This window comes from Manduca sexta, chromosome 19 (assembly GCF_014839805.1).
Source record: "Manduca sexta isolate Smith_Timp_Sample1 chromosome 19, JHU_Msex_v1.0, whole genome shotgun sequence".
NCBI classification, from domain to species: Eukaryota; Metazoa; Arthropoda; class Insecta; order Lepidoptera; family Sphingidae; genus Manduca; species Manduca sexta.
In genome coordinates this window covers 2,309,189-2,325,215 of record NC_051133.1, presented here as the reverse complement: position 1 = coordinate 2,325,215, position 16,027 = coordinate 2,309,189, and the positions used below count along the sequence as shown (strand labels likewise).

General features: G+C 34.0%; 1 protein-coding gene across 5 annotated transcripts in view; it reads right to left on the bottom strand.

Annotated features, from left to right (window-relative positions):
* The window catches only part of LOC115441020 (axoneme-associated protein mst101(2)), a 138,149-nt gene that overhangs the window by 70,186 nt on the left and 51,936 nt on the right, over window positions 1-16,027 (bottom strand). For 2 of the 5 annotated variants that reach the window (XM_037440450.1, XM_037440451.1), the window contains exon 2: window positions 4,384-4,439. The exons of the other annotated variants lie outside the window; for them this stretch is intronic. The gene's annotated coding sequence lies outside the window, so the exon portion shown is untranslated. The remainder of the gene's footprint in view (window positions 1-4,383; window positions 4,440-16,027) is intronic. 5 annotated transcript variants of the gene reach the window in all.

Here is a 16,027-nt window from a genome sequence, read left to right as displayed (position 1 = left end):
TCTAAGGCTTCGACTAACCAGTAACGTCCAATTACCAATCAAAGGTTACTTGGGATGCGCACGATTGACATTTCAAACGTAAAGTATTGCTTAAAACTGTGATAATGTTGACTTAATTATGAAAATAGCTAAATCCAAATACGGAATGTAAATTCGTGTTTAAGTTGAATTGCAACATCAAATGGGGAATTTGCATATCAAAAAAAATACTTTCCTGCAAGATGATGTTTGGAAAATATGTTGGTAAGGCTTATGAACAAGACCATCCTTAGCAACATTATAAATCTGAAAATGTTCGGCTAGTTTGCTTTAATTTAGTAAGTAAATAACTAGTATAGCTTGTTACTAGTATTTTGTGATATTTTTTTTGTATGGAGATAGTACGCAAGGTAAAGAATGCAAGTGTTGCAGCGATAAACGTTATTAAAGTAGAATAAAAAATAACTAAATATAACGAAAGAGGATTAAGTTACTATTGCTAGTCCTTCAACATACCTCATACCACTCCAATACAATATACCGAGACAATATACAACGATCAACTAAATTGACACTTGAATATCGTAGTAACACTATCACTTCGTAGTAACACTATAACCATTACTTCACAGCTCTAAAATTATGTATGAGAACTACATTTCACTTTTCAAATCGCCATTCTGATTGACTCACAGGCCCATAACTTTTCTTAATAACCTTTATTTGATTCACACGGCACGTTTGATTTGAGATGATGCCGAAGTGATACCACCCACACGTTTGTTAGATATTTATTGGACAGACATGTTTCCGTATTAGTACAAGTCCTGTTTCGGCGGGCTTTAGAGGTCTCATCCTAGTTATGTAAGCGATGTTTTTGTTTATTTACAATCGTTTTTAATGAGAGATCCCAATCTCAATCTTCAATCCGATTCCGAAAATGAACCAATCAAAGTAAGTCATTTGAAAGCGTGTCGAAAAGCTTGCTTCTGATTGGTCAATTTTTGAGATAGATCTAAAAAAGCGATTGGGATAGGTTATTGAAAATAGCGGTTACTCGTTGGTCTATTGAAAAAGACTCGATTTTATCATTTTGTATGAAGTTACATTTTATTAGTCTTATAAATGCAAAGGTGTGGAATCTTCTAATAATAATTAGAATATCTCAATGTTTTTATTGTTTATATTAATAAGATACTTTCCTTTCTTGCTCGAACTTAGCATCGTAATTATATTATTATAGACAACCTTCTTAAGAATACTTTGGAATCTTCAAAGCCTATTAATAGTGGATTGGTTACGAATATAAATATTTTATTACATGTTGTTTACAAAATTAAAAGGTTTATCAAGTTGAGGTACATAAATATGGTAAAACGATTTTGTGGCCAGTTTGTAGGCAATTTTTAACTCTATAAATAAGCCGGCTTAGCCAGGAAGGCAATGTCTTACAGAAATGTGACCTGAAATAACAGCCTTGTTATTGAGTTAAAGTATACCAGTGATTTATCACCAGGTGATCGACATATTCGTTACCACTCTTTATATAAACCTGGTACAATATATCAGCATAATAAAAACTAATTTCTGTACCTCATTATGTACAGTCAACCACAAAAGCAGCTGAACAAATTTCAATTTTCAATTTCAAAGTTTCAAATCGACTTTTTGTCCGTATCACCAATCGTTCTTTCTACACTTAAATAAATTTTACAAGGTTTAATTTAAAAAAAATAACATTTCAATTGATATTAATGTGTAGAAGCGTTTGGACGTGACCGACTGTACAACCGGACTCAAGACAACAAAAACAAGTCCATCAACAAAAAGTCTAGAACAAGACGTTACCTAAGACAATACGCGACGCCTACACGCTCTGATACAGGTTGGAACTAGTTCCTAACAATGAGACGAACGAGTCGTTAGACAAAGGATGAGTCATGTCAGGTTGACGAGGGCGTCAATTATTGCGAATGGTTTGGAAGGACTGTCTAAATGAGGTTATTATAAAAGAAATAAATAGACCTCGAACGGAGGAACGTCTTGGCTGTCTAGATTTTTAACATGGTCATGATTAGAAAAAATAGAGGATTAAAACTCCTGCTTTTGGAGTTTACTTAAAAAAAGTTTGGATTACAATGATGTGTCAGGAATTATGTTGTGTATCTAAACGTAATATGGAAAATTTTATAATAATCGTTGGAGGTCCTTAAATAAATAAATAATAAAACTAAATTAAAATTGCTAGAGATACAGTTGACTATTTTATTTATAAAAATATTCGGCCGACTCGATCGACTAATACCAGAAAAGCGATAACATTTTAGGCGATTCGACGGAATATATCGACGTATCTACAACCAGTTGATGGTAAAACAAATATGCTAACCAAAACCACAATATCAACGATTGTCAAGATCTTACCGGGTTTGAACCATACACCATATAAGGAACAATCAGACTGCACACGCCACTCTAAACCTCATTATTTCCCCATTTGTCGGCCTACCGTACTTGTTCATTTATGGTAAACCGCGCCCAATCGTACAAAAATGCTATTATCCCATTACGTCTGAGGTCATGCATGAAACGCCGGGCCTTGACATGAAATAATAAATTTAATTATCACAATTCTCTGAATATGTGTTTAGACACGTGATGGCATTGGGTGACAATATTGTCTTTAGTTTAAATAGGATTTTAACCGAGTGTAATTTACCGTCTATTATGTAAGTGTATTTGTCCCTGGAGAGATAAAAATATCAAGAGACTTGAGTTCCTGAGAATTTTGTTTCGAATTTACCAAGCTTACACTGAGTTACTGTTAGAGGAAAAAAGGTAATCTATTACTTCAATAGTGGAGTGAAAAGTATTGTCTATGGAAATCGAAGAGGTTAGATGCTTTATAATTTTTTCACAGCCAGAATCCAAAGCGTAAAATACTTTGTCTATATTATACCGGCTTTTGCTTGCGGCTTTGCCCTCGTGATGGGTTTTCCCGGAATAAAAAGTAAATCCTTCCCAGATTTTAAACTATTTTCATACAAAATTTCATCGAAATACATTCGGCAGTTTTTGAGTGTGCGTCAGAAAGGCGGGCCGGGGGACTTTGCTTTATAATATAAAAATAAAAACTAAAAATAAATTAAACTATTATGTTATTACAACTTCATAGAGTAATTTTCACCCGGTCCCTTAACAATATAATGTACCTAATTACCTATAGCAGATGTATAAAATACAGACTCACGATGCTATAATTACTACATTCCTCACGTGAATTAAGAAAAGCCTCTATTATATTATTTTGTTGTCTCTCAAACTATGGAACTTGGGGCCCTACCACGAGCTCTTATAAAACTTTAATAATATGATCGTGGTTAATAATCTGAACAGTTTTTAATTTGTGTCTAAACTTAAATTAAATTTTCATAAATAACATATTTTTTAATTGTTCTATGACATTAAATATAGTTTTCGTTTTCACGTTGTTATTCGAAGCCTGGTACATGACAAGAAATTATGATGGTCTTTTCACAATAACCATTATACCTGGTGCAATTGTTTCACTAAAATAAAAAATAAAAAAACAAAAACATCGAGGCATCCTCACGAATTAAACTCGAACTACAACCTTTATTCCATACAAAACAAATGGTAAAGCCGCGATAGTGTTAGACATATTTTTATAACGTCCATTGGAATATAATAATTATATATTTAAGTCGCACGCCACGAGTTTTATCTTCACTTTAACTACACTTGTGTGGAAAACTATTCTCATATAATTAACTCAGGTACGATCACTAACTACGAAATGGCACGTAATTAAATCTAACGCAGCATATTTATTGCTTAGTTAAAGTAGAAATCGACAGCCAAAGTCCACACTAGAAATACCATGGAAAAATATACTACATATAATTATTGTAGTTTTTTTTTATTGTTATGATATCGTATAGAGATAAATGATAATAGCGTTCATTGGTTTCATACTGTGGCACGTGTGCTCCCTGTTACGGTAGAGAGATTGGCAGATATCACAAGCTATTAAATTTTTATGTAAAAATCTCAGGTATGCTATTTCCTTTAATAACGAAATAAACACCTTTGTCCGGACTGTAGATGTATAACTCTAATAATCTGTTTACCTTCCATGAGTTAATGATATAAAGTTCAAAACATTAAACTTTATTCTTATGGATTTATCAATAATTAGCCTTTTTGAGCGCGTTAGGAGTGTATCAAAAGTTAAATTCTATTTGAACATAATACAGGTTACATTAAGATTTTTTTTTTAATTTATTTATTACGGCTCTGGAAACAAGTCCATTGAGCCCGTCTTCCATATAATACAATGTCTTAAATTACATGAAGATCAGTAGATAAGTGTTGCCAACTCACCTTAAGTGATCTGATCGATGTTGCCGCAACACATTTTTAAGAAATATAACTCTCACCTGAAACAAAAAAATATTAAATTATACCTCTTAAGTTTAATACGACAAATTAAAAGAAACTACATCCAATTAAGTATTACATAATATAAAATCGTCCATAATGTCTCGCTCAAGCTTTTCAATATATAAAATATTGTCTTAGACATAAAAAAAAGGGAACAGTGTCGGTAAATTGCAAACGATGCCTTTGGTAAGGATAATTTAATATATTAAACGTATTTGCCACCTAAAAGATCCTGATTAAACAACAATCAAAAAAACAAATTAACGCCTCGATCCTATAATTAAGTGTAATCAGTATAATCAGATTGGTGCTGCGCCCGCGCCGGCCGTCCACACACCACACGCTTTCGCAACGGTTCCGCTTTAATTGGCAACACGTTTTTACAAATCGTTGCATTGCTGCAATTTGTACTCGCTTCAATTGTTTCAAGAAATGCTCGGTTGAATTTTGGTGATTTATGGCAATGTGTGGTTAACGTAAGTGATTTTAAATAGCTTATTATTGCTAATATATTTTCATGAAAGTTGTATACTAAAACGATGGAATAGTTTGCTTATTTATTAAAATAAATTAAGGATTTTAATAGTATTATTGTATAAATTAAAGTGATGCCATTTCTCACATGGAGTTCTTTGCATCAGTCCTCATCTCTCTACACATTGCCTCTTAGGCATATCATCGTTTATACAATCCATGCATAATTTCTTTGCTTGAAATATAAAATGTTGATGCATGGAATCTTGCAATACTTAGTAATCAGTGTGGAAAGGTGAAAAATTAAAAAAAGTTAACTTTAATAAGATTTCATTTTCTATTCGCAGTACCTATTGGACAACTTTGTAACGGCAAAACTACTAAAATTCTTTGTATATCGGCCCTTCGCCTCTACAAAAAACATTCTATCCTTCATTCGGGATGAGAGAAATATATTTATTCTAAAAATAACCTTTAACTATCAAAGCTATTTGTAGCATCATCAAGCATTCAATACTTTTCTTTTCTTCGCTATTATTCAAAGTGACATAGAACATATGGTTTGCTGAGTCAATTATAATGCATTATAAAGATTCCAAGCACATAATAAGTACAATCAACATTGTATAACACGATGATCAGATAATCAATCAATGTGGACTTTCACGCAGGTTGTACAATATCTATAATGACAGATTCTGCAGACTAGTAATGAATTGAAATGTGGTCATTAAAATAGCTGTTGATATGGTTAAGGAAAATTCTGACACGTATATCAGAAAAGAAGACAAAATATTAGTAACACTAAGTTTCTTGTTTTTTTTTATATAATATGCCCGCAATAGAGCTAGTTAATCGTTTGATTGACCACCCACAATGGCAAAAGAATCAAAGATGAATTACAGCCGTAAGAGAATTATGAGGATTAGGGAAGGGCATAGACTTTCCCGCCCTCACACCCACCACTACAACTCCTGTATACCAGGGTCAGAAGTGGCACGCATTTTATGACAAGAGCGGTGAAGCTCGGCGCGTCTTACAGAAGGATAGTGAGTTATTTGTGCTTCCAGATATCTCAGTTATAATGCAAAACATACCGTAAACTATCGAGAAAAGCATACCAGAGAGCGCCATCGGATCTCAGCGTTTTATGCTTAGGTCTTACGCAATCAATGTCGAAAGCCAAATGATAGCAATCAACAACTTCAGAACTGTAATTGAAACGCACTACACTTGTGTCAAAAGTACATACGACTTAACCTATAATTAGACGGTGATTGCTTCCTTCCGTACTTGAACGATGTAATGAAACACCGTGATAGGCTTGTCGCAAATTCATGTCTAACCAAAACAACTTTTATATGGAAGCTCTAATTTAGAGGAGAGTTAAGCAATCGCTTGTTAACCCACTTCGGAATTATCGTTACTAATTAATGTTTAGATTACTCTTTTTTGCTTACGTCAAACTGGCTAAACTCTAGGTTAGTCAATACTCAAAAATGTTTTAATCTAACATGTATGTAAATTATCACTAAATACACCACAAAATGCTAAATATTTAGACGTAAAACAAGATTAGAAATTAAGTAAGAACGCGAACATAATTACGAGAACTTAGGGTATGTTAATAAAGTTAATTTAGCGAGTTTGAACATAAATTACCACTAATCGTTACTAAACACTGAACAAGGAAAACTGGATTAGCGCCACAAATCAGTGAAAGTTGTACAATTGATATCAACAAGGTGAGTGTTGCTAGCTATCCTGATTTAACAGGCCTATTTGAATTCTATTAAGGGTTTCGAAAAAAAAACGTTTCGTTGATCCAATAGTACGTTAAAACTGCGAAACTAATCAATTTTTGACTGCGTTTTTGAACGTTTTTGTTGATGTTTAGGTATACGTCAAATTAATTTTCTTTCCATTCGACAACTGATAATAATAATTGACAATTCCTATTTAATTGGAGAGAAGGCGTATACTCACTAAAGTGCGTATAAGTATTATAAGACGTCGACACTCATGTGTGAAATAATTCCGACTTCAACTGATAACACACCTGTCTTGTTTAAGAACTGTGTAGAAGGTAAAAACTTCTGGAATTTGCCTTTACATTAATTGCAAAAAGTATAGAAAGGTCTCGTCCGTGAGAGTAATGAGAGATAAGTTTTTATAAACCTATGAGCCGGTAAGACGTGTTTACTAACATGCCCTTTTTATTATACAATACTTTTTCCTCGGTGGCGTAGTTGTACTGCATGCGCGGTACGGCAGCGCTCTGAGGTCCTGGGTTCGAATCCCGGGTCGGGCAAAGTGATAATTGAGTTTTTCTGCTCAGTATCAGCCCGGAGTCTGGATTTGTGCCCGATATGGCGATAGGCTCGCCCCCTATCACATCATGGGACGGAACACACTTGGCGAAAAGTGGGTGCCCTGGTTGCACCTCTGCATACCCCTTCGGGGATAAAATGCGTGATGGTGTGTGTGTACTTTTTCCTCTCTTATATTTGTTATATACTGTAGTGGTTTAACAATGACTTATAAAAAAAGCAGAGCTCTAACCTTATTAGTTCTTTGATTCTACCATAGTATTTGTAAGGAAAGTAAACACCAAATAATATTACTCAAATTCTGATATTAAAGGCACCGTGTACATTATGATTGTGGACTGGAAAGCCTAATGGATCATAAATCATTTGTGTTAGGACAGCATGCCTACATCTAATTTACGATATTAAAACCATAAAGTGAATAAACTAGGTCAAACCAAGCACTCCCATGGTGAAAGTTAAAAAAACATAAATACTAGAATATTACTAGAACACTAAAACGTAACGTTCGTGACGGCCTGAATGCCTATAACAGCACAAATCGCGTCTAACCAAACAGATCGGAACGAATTTATTCGGACATTACCGATGGGGGAAATTATTATTTATCATTGGAAAATGCCTGTCATGCTAAGAATATGCTATTATTACACCGTAATATTCTCCTATAGAAAAAATGCGCAACAACTTTTGTAGTCCAAAGACCATGACATGAGACTTGATCGGATAAAGCTATTGTCACACAGATAATTATTGTAAAAACATTCATAGCGGCCCATGTAAATGTGTCGGGTACGGGATCAGCCTGTGTACATCCAGTTCAAACAGGCCGGCATAATTGTGTCGACTGTCGAGGGGTAATCATCTCTCGTCAGTCGACATTCTATTGGATCCCACTCCACTTACCATCAGGTGCTGTGAAGTCACTTTCCCGTGCCAGTATGAAGAAAGCTTTGAATTCCTAAAAGCACAATAATTTCTGTACCCCAAGCTACTACGCCCTACGAATTTGCAGGACTACTTAATAGGGGACCGGCCTATGCTTGATTTTGTACATTATTCTATATGTAATGGTTAATAATACGAAAAAGAAGCACTGCTGCGAAAACTGCATAAAATTGGTTAAAAATGAGCGAGTAATTCATATTTAATATATTGTAATGTGCAGAAGTGGGCGTGATGTGGGATATCGCTTCATCTCTTTTTTTCGCACGCGTCGTAATTCCCGATGACGTCACATGTGGATATTTCGTCTCTTTTGTGTTTCTTGTTAATTACCCTTTCCACCGAAATTCAAAGACTTATAACTTGTTGATTTTTTACCGGATTTTAATAATTCCTTCTGTGTTATAATTTACATTATGTAAATATTTGATAGTAGTAAAGAACAAAAATGAGTCCGGTACCCTATTGCCATAGATGGCCTTAACCAAACAAAGATAGCTTTGACCATTAAAACAATATTGTTAATTTTGAGACACTTGATTCTCAAGTTATTATTTTTTTATCGTCAACACGGCAAAATAGCCTTACTGTACCTGATAGTAGACCGAAAAATGTGGACCGGCAAGTGATATACATACCAGGACGGTTGACACAGTTATGTCGGCCTGCTTAATTGTTTATTCCGCTTTAATAAGTAGCTAGTAGTGGAACAACAGTTCTTCTATGAAAAGATGATAATAATGACAAAATATTTATAGCAGGGTAACCTAGCTACTCTATATGAACTAAAGAAAAAACACTAGAATAACAATTTCAAAAGTAGAGACCTTTCCCACATTTCCTCGATACGCAAGTTTCTATTTTACAAGATTTCTTCACGCAAAAACTTCCATAAATACTACTCGAGATAAATGAATTGCTGGTTCAGTTTTAATTTCCTGCACATTAGTCCACGCCTTTCACCAGGGCTGGCAAAAACACGTCAAAGCATGATCCTAATTTAAAATACAATATAAATAAAAAGCTACCAGTACATCAACATATTGGTGTAAATACATTTACCAAATCATTTAAACGACCCATTTTTTTTTTCAATTTATAAAATTTTATGGACGCAATACTAATTTATCATTCAATATTTCCAGGGTTGCAACAACAATGTAAAATTTAAGTTTTTTTTTTTTATTACTAGTACATCAATGCGAACAAAACCACAAAAATACGCAATTAATATATTACGGCAATCAGTATCACCAAATTTACAATAATATCCGTTTACAACATTATTGAACGAGGGTAATTCCCGTTTCGTTTCGCGCCGTACGACATTTTTCTGTCTTTACGATCAAAGTCCAGTGTTAAGGAGAAAAAATATATTTAAAATTCTAAATTAGTAAAGACGTCTAAAGGCATTTTTCGCACCAATAATTTGACGGTTGCCAGCCCTGCTGCGTACTATTAAACGAAGAAAGGAAGTTATAGTTAATGATAATACGCGTGTTTCACTCTATACACCCTTATATGATTTAATCGAGGAACCGGTCAATCGCTTATGCAAAAAATTACGCATTAAAAACACAAGAGTGTGACTATGGGTAGTCTGTTTCGAACCATCAATGTTACTGTAAAGCATTTGTTTATGAGGTTTATTTTTAAGTTGTTTTATTTATTAATAAATCTAGAAGCTTCGTAATTTTGGGGACCAATGCTTCTGAAAGATACTTTAACGTATACAAATATTTTAAAATAACTGATTTTTAAGAGTACAATTTGATTTGCTTCCCTTTGCATACAACATCATGCTCTAACAGCACAATAAAAGAACAATGTGGAAATCCAAACTCATAACTGCACCTTTTTTTTCGGTACAATCTTCTGACCCAAATTGTATGTCACTCGTTATAAACGTCGCGTCGGCAGTATGAACCAAGGAAGTTAAAGTAAATAAATTATAATAAACGTGGTTAAGAAAATAATTGAATTTTATTATATACCTATATATAGACTCTATAACATATTATGTTTATAAGAAATTTGTAGGCAATTGAATAAAATGTTATCAGTAATAGGCAAACATAAAACCACGACACAAAACAAACGTCATTTCCAATATTAGTAATCCGACACAACTCTGCATAAAGAACTCTACATGATCTATGCGCCATAAAATCCTTATTTTATTTATTACGATAACATCACAGTTTCATATTACTAACAATGTATTATTCATATTTGCTATTTAATCCTGTATAAGAAAGGGCTGTATCATTCGTACATTATTTTCAAACACAATGTATTTGATGTGTAAAAATGCTCTTAATTGCATATGTACTAAATAAACAAATTTAAAATTGACATTAAAATCCTAACCTAGTATATTCCGTTTACTGTTAATGTATAAGTAAGCCTTAAAGTATTGTTGCCCCCGTCCTTTATCGAAGAAATCATCTGGAACAATTAATGTACTACATACCATTGTTAGGCTCTGGGAACCCCAAGAAATTCGTCTTAATCAGCACATTCTTAAATGTGTTTTATATATTTTATTGAAAACAAAACTTCTTTCGATTATCACATTTTTAAACTTGCATATTTGTATTTTTAATTTCACAATCAAATGTTATCATAATAATAATAATGTTATCCAATGGAAATAATGAGGGAATACCAATGACTAATTATGATTCGTGTATTGCGCATGCGGCTTTGATAAACAATTTTATTAGTATACATTTAAAAGAGCTGAAATTAAACCCATTTTCCCTAGTGTGAGAAGGAATTGGATATTGATTCTCGTAAGCATAGTGAAAACCCATCTATACATACACATAGTGACAAATACTAGTGACGTCAGACGTGTACATGACTCGTATTGCTAAGTCGGACTATATTATGATTATCGCGAACGTCCAAAAAGCAAAATTCTTGTTACTCCATTTTAAATTTTAATAAATTGTATACAGTAGACAAAAATATATATATTTGAGAACTAAGACCCTATTCTACTTAATTTTGCCTGTTTAAGACAAAAAATACAACGAAGTCTCTACTGACGACGGAGTATCATCAACTTTGGTCAGAAATCGAATCTATAAATCAGTTCCTCCGCCTACAACAGCAGATGTAATAATTTGCTAGATTCTACACGAGGCGAGACGGCGCCGTAAAGCTGTCGACTGAAGAGCTGTGGGCCGAACAATGCCAGGCGCAGCTTCCGACCGGATGCACGCCCTGCAGACAGTAGGTTTTAATTGTCGTACATAAATTATGAGGCAATGAACTGAATCATTGTTTGTAAATTTGTACATATTTTGATATCCTTATCCCACTGTGATAGGTTTAAACTGTCGTACATAAATTATGAGGCGCTGAATCATCTATTATCTGGTTGTTTTTCCGTATTTAAAACAACGATATTGAATGTGCAGTAAGCGCCAATCAATATGAATAATGTTACAGAAAGGATTTGACGAAGTTTTTACAATCAACCACTTTGCTTGCTCTCAATGCCTTTTCTCAGGAATTCAGTACCGAAGTGTTCGAAAAACACACTCAGTGTTGGCTTCTTTCCACCACGGAGAAAAGTCAATTATAATGTACAGGAGTGGATATAATAGAGCTGATAATCCAGTGAATCAAATAACCTAATGAGTCAGTAAACATGTTGCATTTTAACACGTTAAATAACCCCAACGCACGACTACACAATTGTCACGCTAACCGTTATTGTTAAAACCTTATAACCGGTTATTTTCGATTCCTTATCAATATAAGTAGACCGTGCATGGAAGTTGGTTTGTTATTGTAATGGTTATTGATAACAGTTACTGGAAACGAGAGTAATTGTAAATTCATTATTGTTTTAGTTTAGGTTTGATTATGTCTTTGGTTTAATTGTAATTTTGCGGTCATGAACCATGGATGCTGTGTTCAAATTCATGAAAAAGTATTAAAATAAAACAATTTTCTGATTTTTCGAAGACTATTACAGCCTTCGTGCAGGTCGCAGGGCGGATTAAGGTCTTGATCATCCGAAATGCTAAATATTAAAAGCCGCGTTAAAATTCGAAATATAGTTTTATTTTAATGTTTAACATTCACGTAAACATAAGAAATCATCAAGGAAAGATAATTAAAATGTTAAGGAATGTTTACGAAAAACATATGTGAGGGTTCCAAGATTGTAATTTGTTACCCCTATGGGGTAAAGATGTTCCTCGGAGACAAAAATAATTCTAGTTGCATCTCTGGCTACCCTACAAAATGAGCTTGATACCATAATTAGAATAAGACTCGTATTCAAGGAAAGGAAATTATTTGACCTTTTTTACCTTCGCAACTGCTATCTGTAACTGTCGCATTTGACCGTTACAGCATTTAAAATTCGCGAATTAAATTAGGTCATCCTTTATCATGTGAATCATTGTACCTAATTGTAATTTGTAGACGTAAAAAGAGTCAATTTGTAAGATTAGCCAAGTACATACTTCGATACTGCATGTACAAAATTTTCGTGAGCAAACTTTACACTCTGACTGAATACATTTAAACGCATAGGTAACATTTTATTATTTAAATTGTTTTTACAAAGGGGTATTTTGTACACAATTTGCTTAAAATAGCGGTATTGTAGTTTATTGTAATTTATTTATTTAGGACTTTTTGAAAACACAGAACATAAAGAGTAATAGCTTGCAAGGAAACTAAAAAATACTTGAAAATAACATATAGTTTGTAAGTTAAACTATGAATTTAAAAATACTTAACTGTCTCTGAAAACAAATCATATGGTACCGCCCACGGATCCACAAAGTAAACAGTAACTGGCTGGTTAACGTACTGGTTTAAAAGCCGGTTAAAAGTAGGCGCAGCGTACCGAACTTAACCAACGTGTTTGACTTTAAAACAACTAACCCAATGTAACACTAATTTTAACTCACCAAATTAAATTTGTTTGTAAAAAAAACTTTGGTTACGACACTTACCTGTAACAAAAACAATAAAACGTTAGTTGCTAATTTTACACAGAATTTAATGCAACAAAAATACTAAAACAGATTTTTACAAATTAAACAAAACGCAATTATTTATTTAAAAATAATAGAATCAATTTGAAAAATACTTAAAATGATTACATATTATGTATATAATATAATTGTTTTTATTTACTTTTTAATTCAAGACCATAGACAATAGACAAATCAGTCTTCAACAAATTCAATTCGCATAGACAAGACAAATAAAAAAACTAACACGATTTTTAATTTCCCATCGCAGTGTTGCCAGATTAACTGTTAATGTCGGGTGTGAAAAAATCGTATGAGCGGCACTGTTCATTGTTTCTTTGCTCTATTTACCCAATGATAGACATACCGCTAACTAGCAGAACTAGATGTGGAATATGAGAGTAATTTTTTGCAAAACTGCGCGGGAAATTTTCAAATTCTGATGCATAACTGTCTGTTTTTTGTGAGTTACTTTAACTGTAACGCTATTGTACGCACGGTGTTTTGGTTATGGGAACTTGTTCTAGAAAATTGTTGGGTGGTGAGTGGATATTCTGTATCTAAGAATTGCTTTACTTAATTGAAAATCTACAATTTAAAGACGTAACTGAAAACGAGAGTTTAAACAGAAATTATGTACAACTTTGCGGTTTATCGCGTTTAAGTCTAGATATAGGTAGGTGTTCGGGATAGCTTGAATTTTAAGATCGATATAAAACATATCTTTACCCGAAATTGAATATCGTTTCGTTTTAAATCTACATAAACCTTTTACTACTTTGCCTACAATTGTTTAATTTATAAACGAAATTATATTCTAATTCCCTCACAAGACTATTTATAGTAAATGCGTCCCCTAAAGAAATAAAAATACATTTGTAAACAATAACTATTACAAGGATATAAACGGAAGCTTGAACAAAGAATGTGTACAATTTTCTCCAAACATTCACCCCAACCATCTGCTCGTAATTTATTGCTTAGACAAAACGAGTTCACGAATTACGTCACATTCAAATAAATAAATACATGAATATCCATGTAACGCATACCAAGTATTACTTTTTTAATAATTAAAGGCTACCTTATCTTATACTCTAAGGTCTCGGGTTTGAAACTACATACATACATACATAACATCACGCATTTTATCCCCGAAGGGGTATGCAGAGGCGCAACTAGGGCACCCACTTTTCGCCAAGTATGTTTCGTCCCATGATGTGATAGGGGGCGGGCCTATCGCCATATCGGGCACAAATTCCAGACTCCAGGCTGATACTGAGCAGAAAAACCCAAATATCACTTTGCCCGACCCGGGATTCGAACCCAGGACCTCAGAGCGCCATTGTACCAGACGTGCAATACAACTACGCCACCGAGGCAGTCGAAACCGGGTTTGAAACTGGGATTGGAAAATGTGATATTAGATTTTATTTCTCAGTATCAGTTTGGTTTGTGCCCGATATGGCAATCGGGTCGCCCCCTATCACGTCATGGGACGGAATACACACGGCGGAAACTGGCAGCACTAGTTGCGCCTCTGCCTACCGCGTCAAGGAAAAGAGGCGTGAATTATTCCCTGTTCACCATAGAAATACACACCAAATTAGTATAATAAATTTAGAGTAGAGTAGAAATTACTTCAGTAGCTTAAATGAAATCAGAAACATACTGTATTTATACGGAATATATTTCACGATTATTTTCACTTATGAATCTTCGAGAACCTTAAACCCAAACTATACATAATGTTTTACGTAAAATGTCAAAACAGAAAGCGAAAACGATCCGTCCTTCATTACTCGTATGTGCGTTGCGCGCAATTGTTTACGCTAAATAGTTTGCTTTAAGGAAATGTCAAATGTGTTCTTTTTATTTGTTTGAATATGAACCAAAACTATAGTTGTAGTGGTCTAGTAAGTTTTAACAGCCGGCGATGCACCCCGGTTATTATTCACAACGGATATTACGGAGCATTTGCTGTTGGTGAATATATTTTATATAAGACAGGATAGCGATCACTGTACACAAGGTGTTACCCGCCATAGTGGCTCACGTAAGTATATCGCGTTCCGAGATCAACCTATGTAAATCTGGATCCAACAGGCCGGCAGAATTGTTTCGACTGCCGAGGGGTAATCATCTTTCGTTAGTCGACAATCTACGTGAGCGCACTCCACTTACCATCAGGTGTAGTGGCATTACTTCACCATGTCTGTATAAAAAAAGAACACACAGACACACATTTTTACTACCTAGACCACAAACGCCTTTTTGGTTTAATATATTATTTCGTTTGGCATTACTATAAATCTTATAAAAAATATTTAATTACTTTTCTGTCACTTACTCACATTGCAATATTCTAGTTAGAGATAAAACACATGTGTTACTCACATTGCAATATTCTAGTTAGAGATAAAACACACCAATAAAGCTCATCATAAATAATTGTTACTATACTATTTCGTCTAACTCATGGTAGCGCTGCGCACGCGCCTCTAACGGAATCACGCATTAGAGTTAGTCACAGATGGGCACGGTCTGCTCTGCGCTCAGTTCCGGCGGATTCTTTAGAAAGCAATCTTTACAATGAGCACCACTCCTTGTCTCATTTAGTACAAACAATGGTATTAAATTTCCTTTATCGGAAAAATTAGGAGTGGGAAACGCGACTGTGTTCTGCTTTGCTTTGAAATTATAAATATATCAATGCTATTTCTTTTTGCCAAATTTTTTGTCAATTTTACCTACGTTCAGATATAATTTTGCAGTAATAATTCAACAAACCTTGGCATAATCAAAGGTGTGAATACTGGACAAAGTATT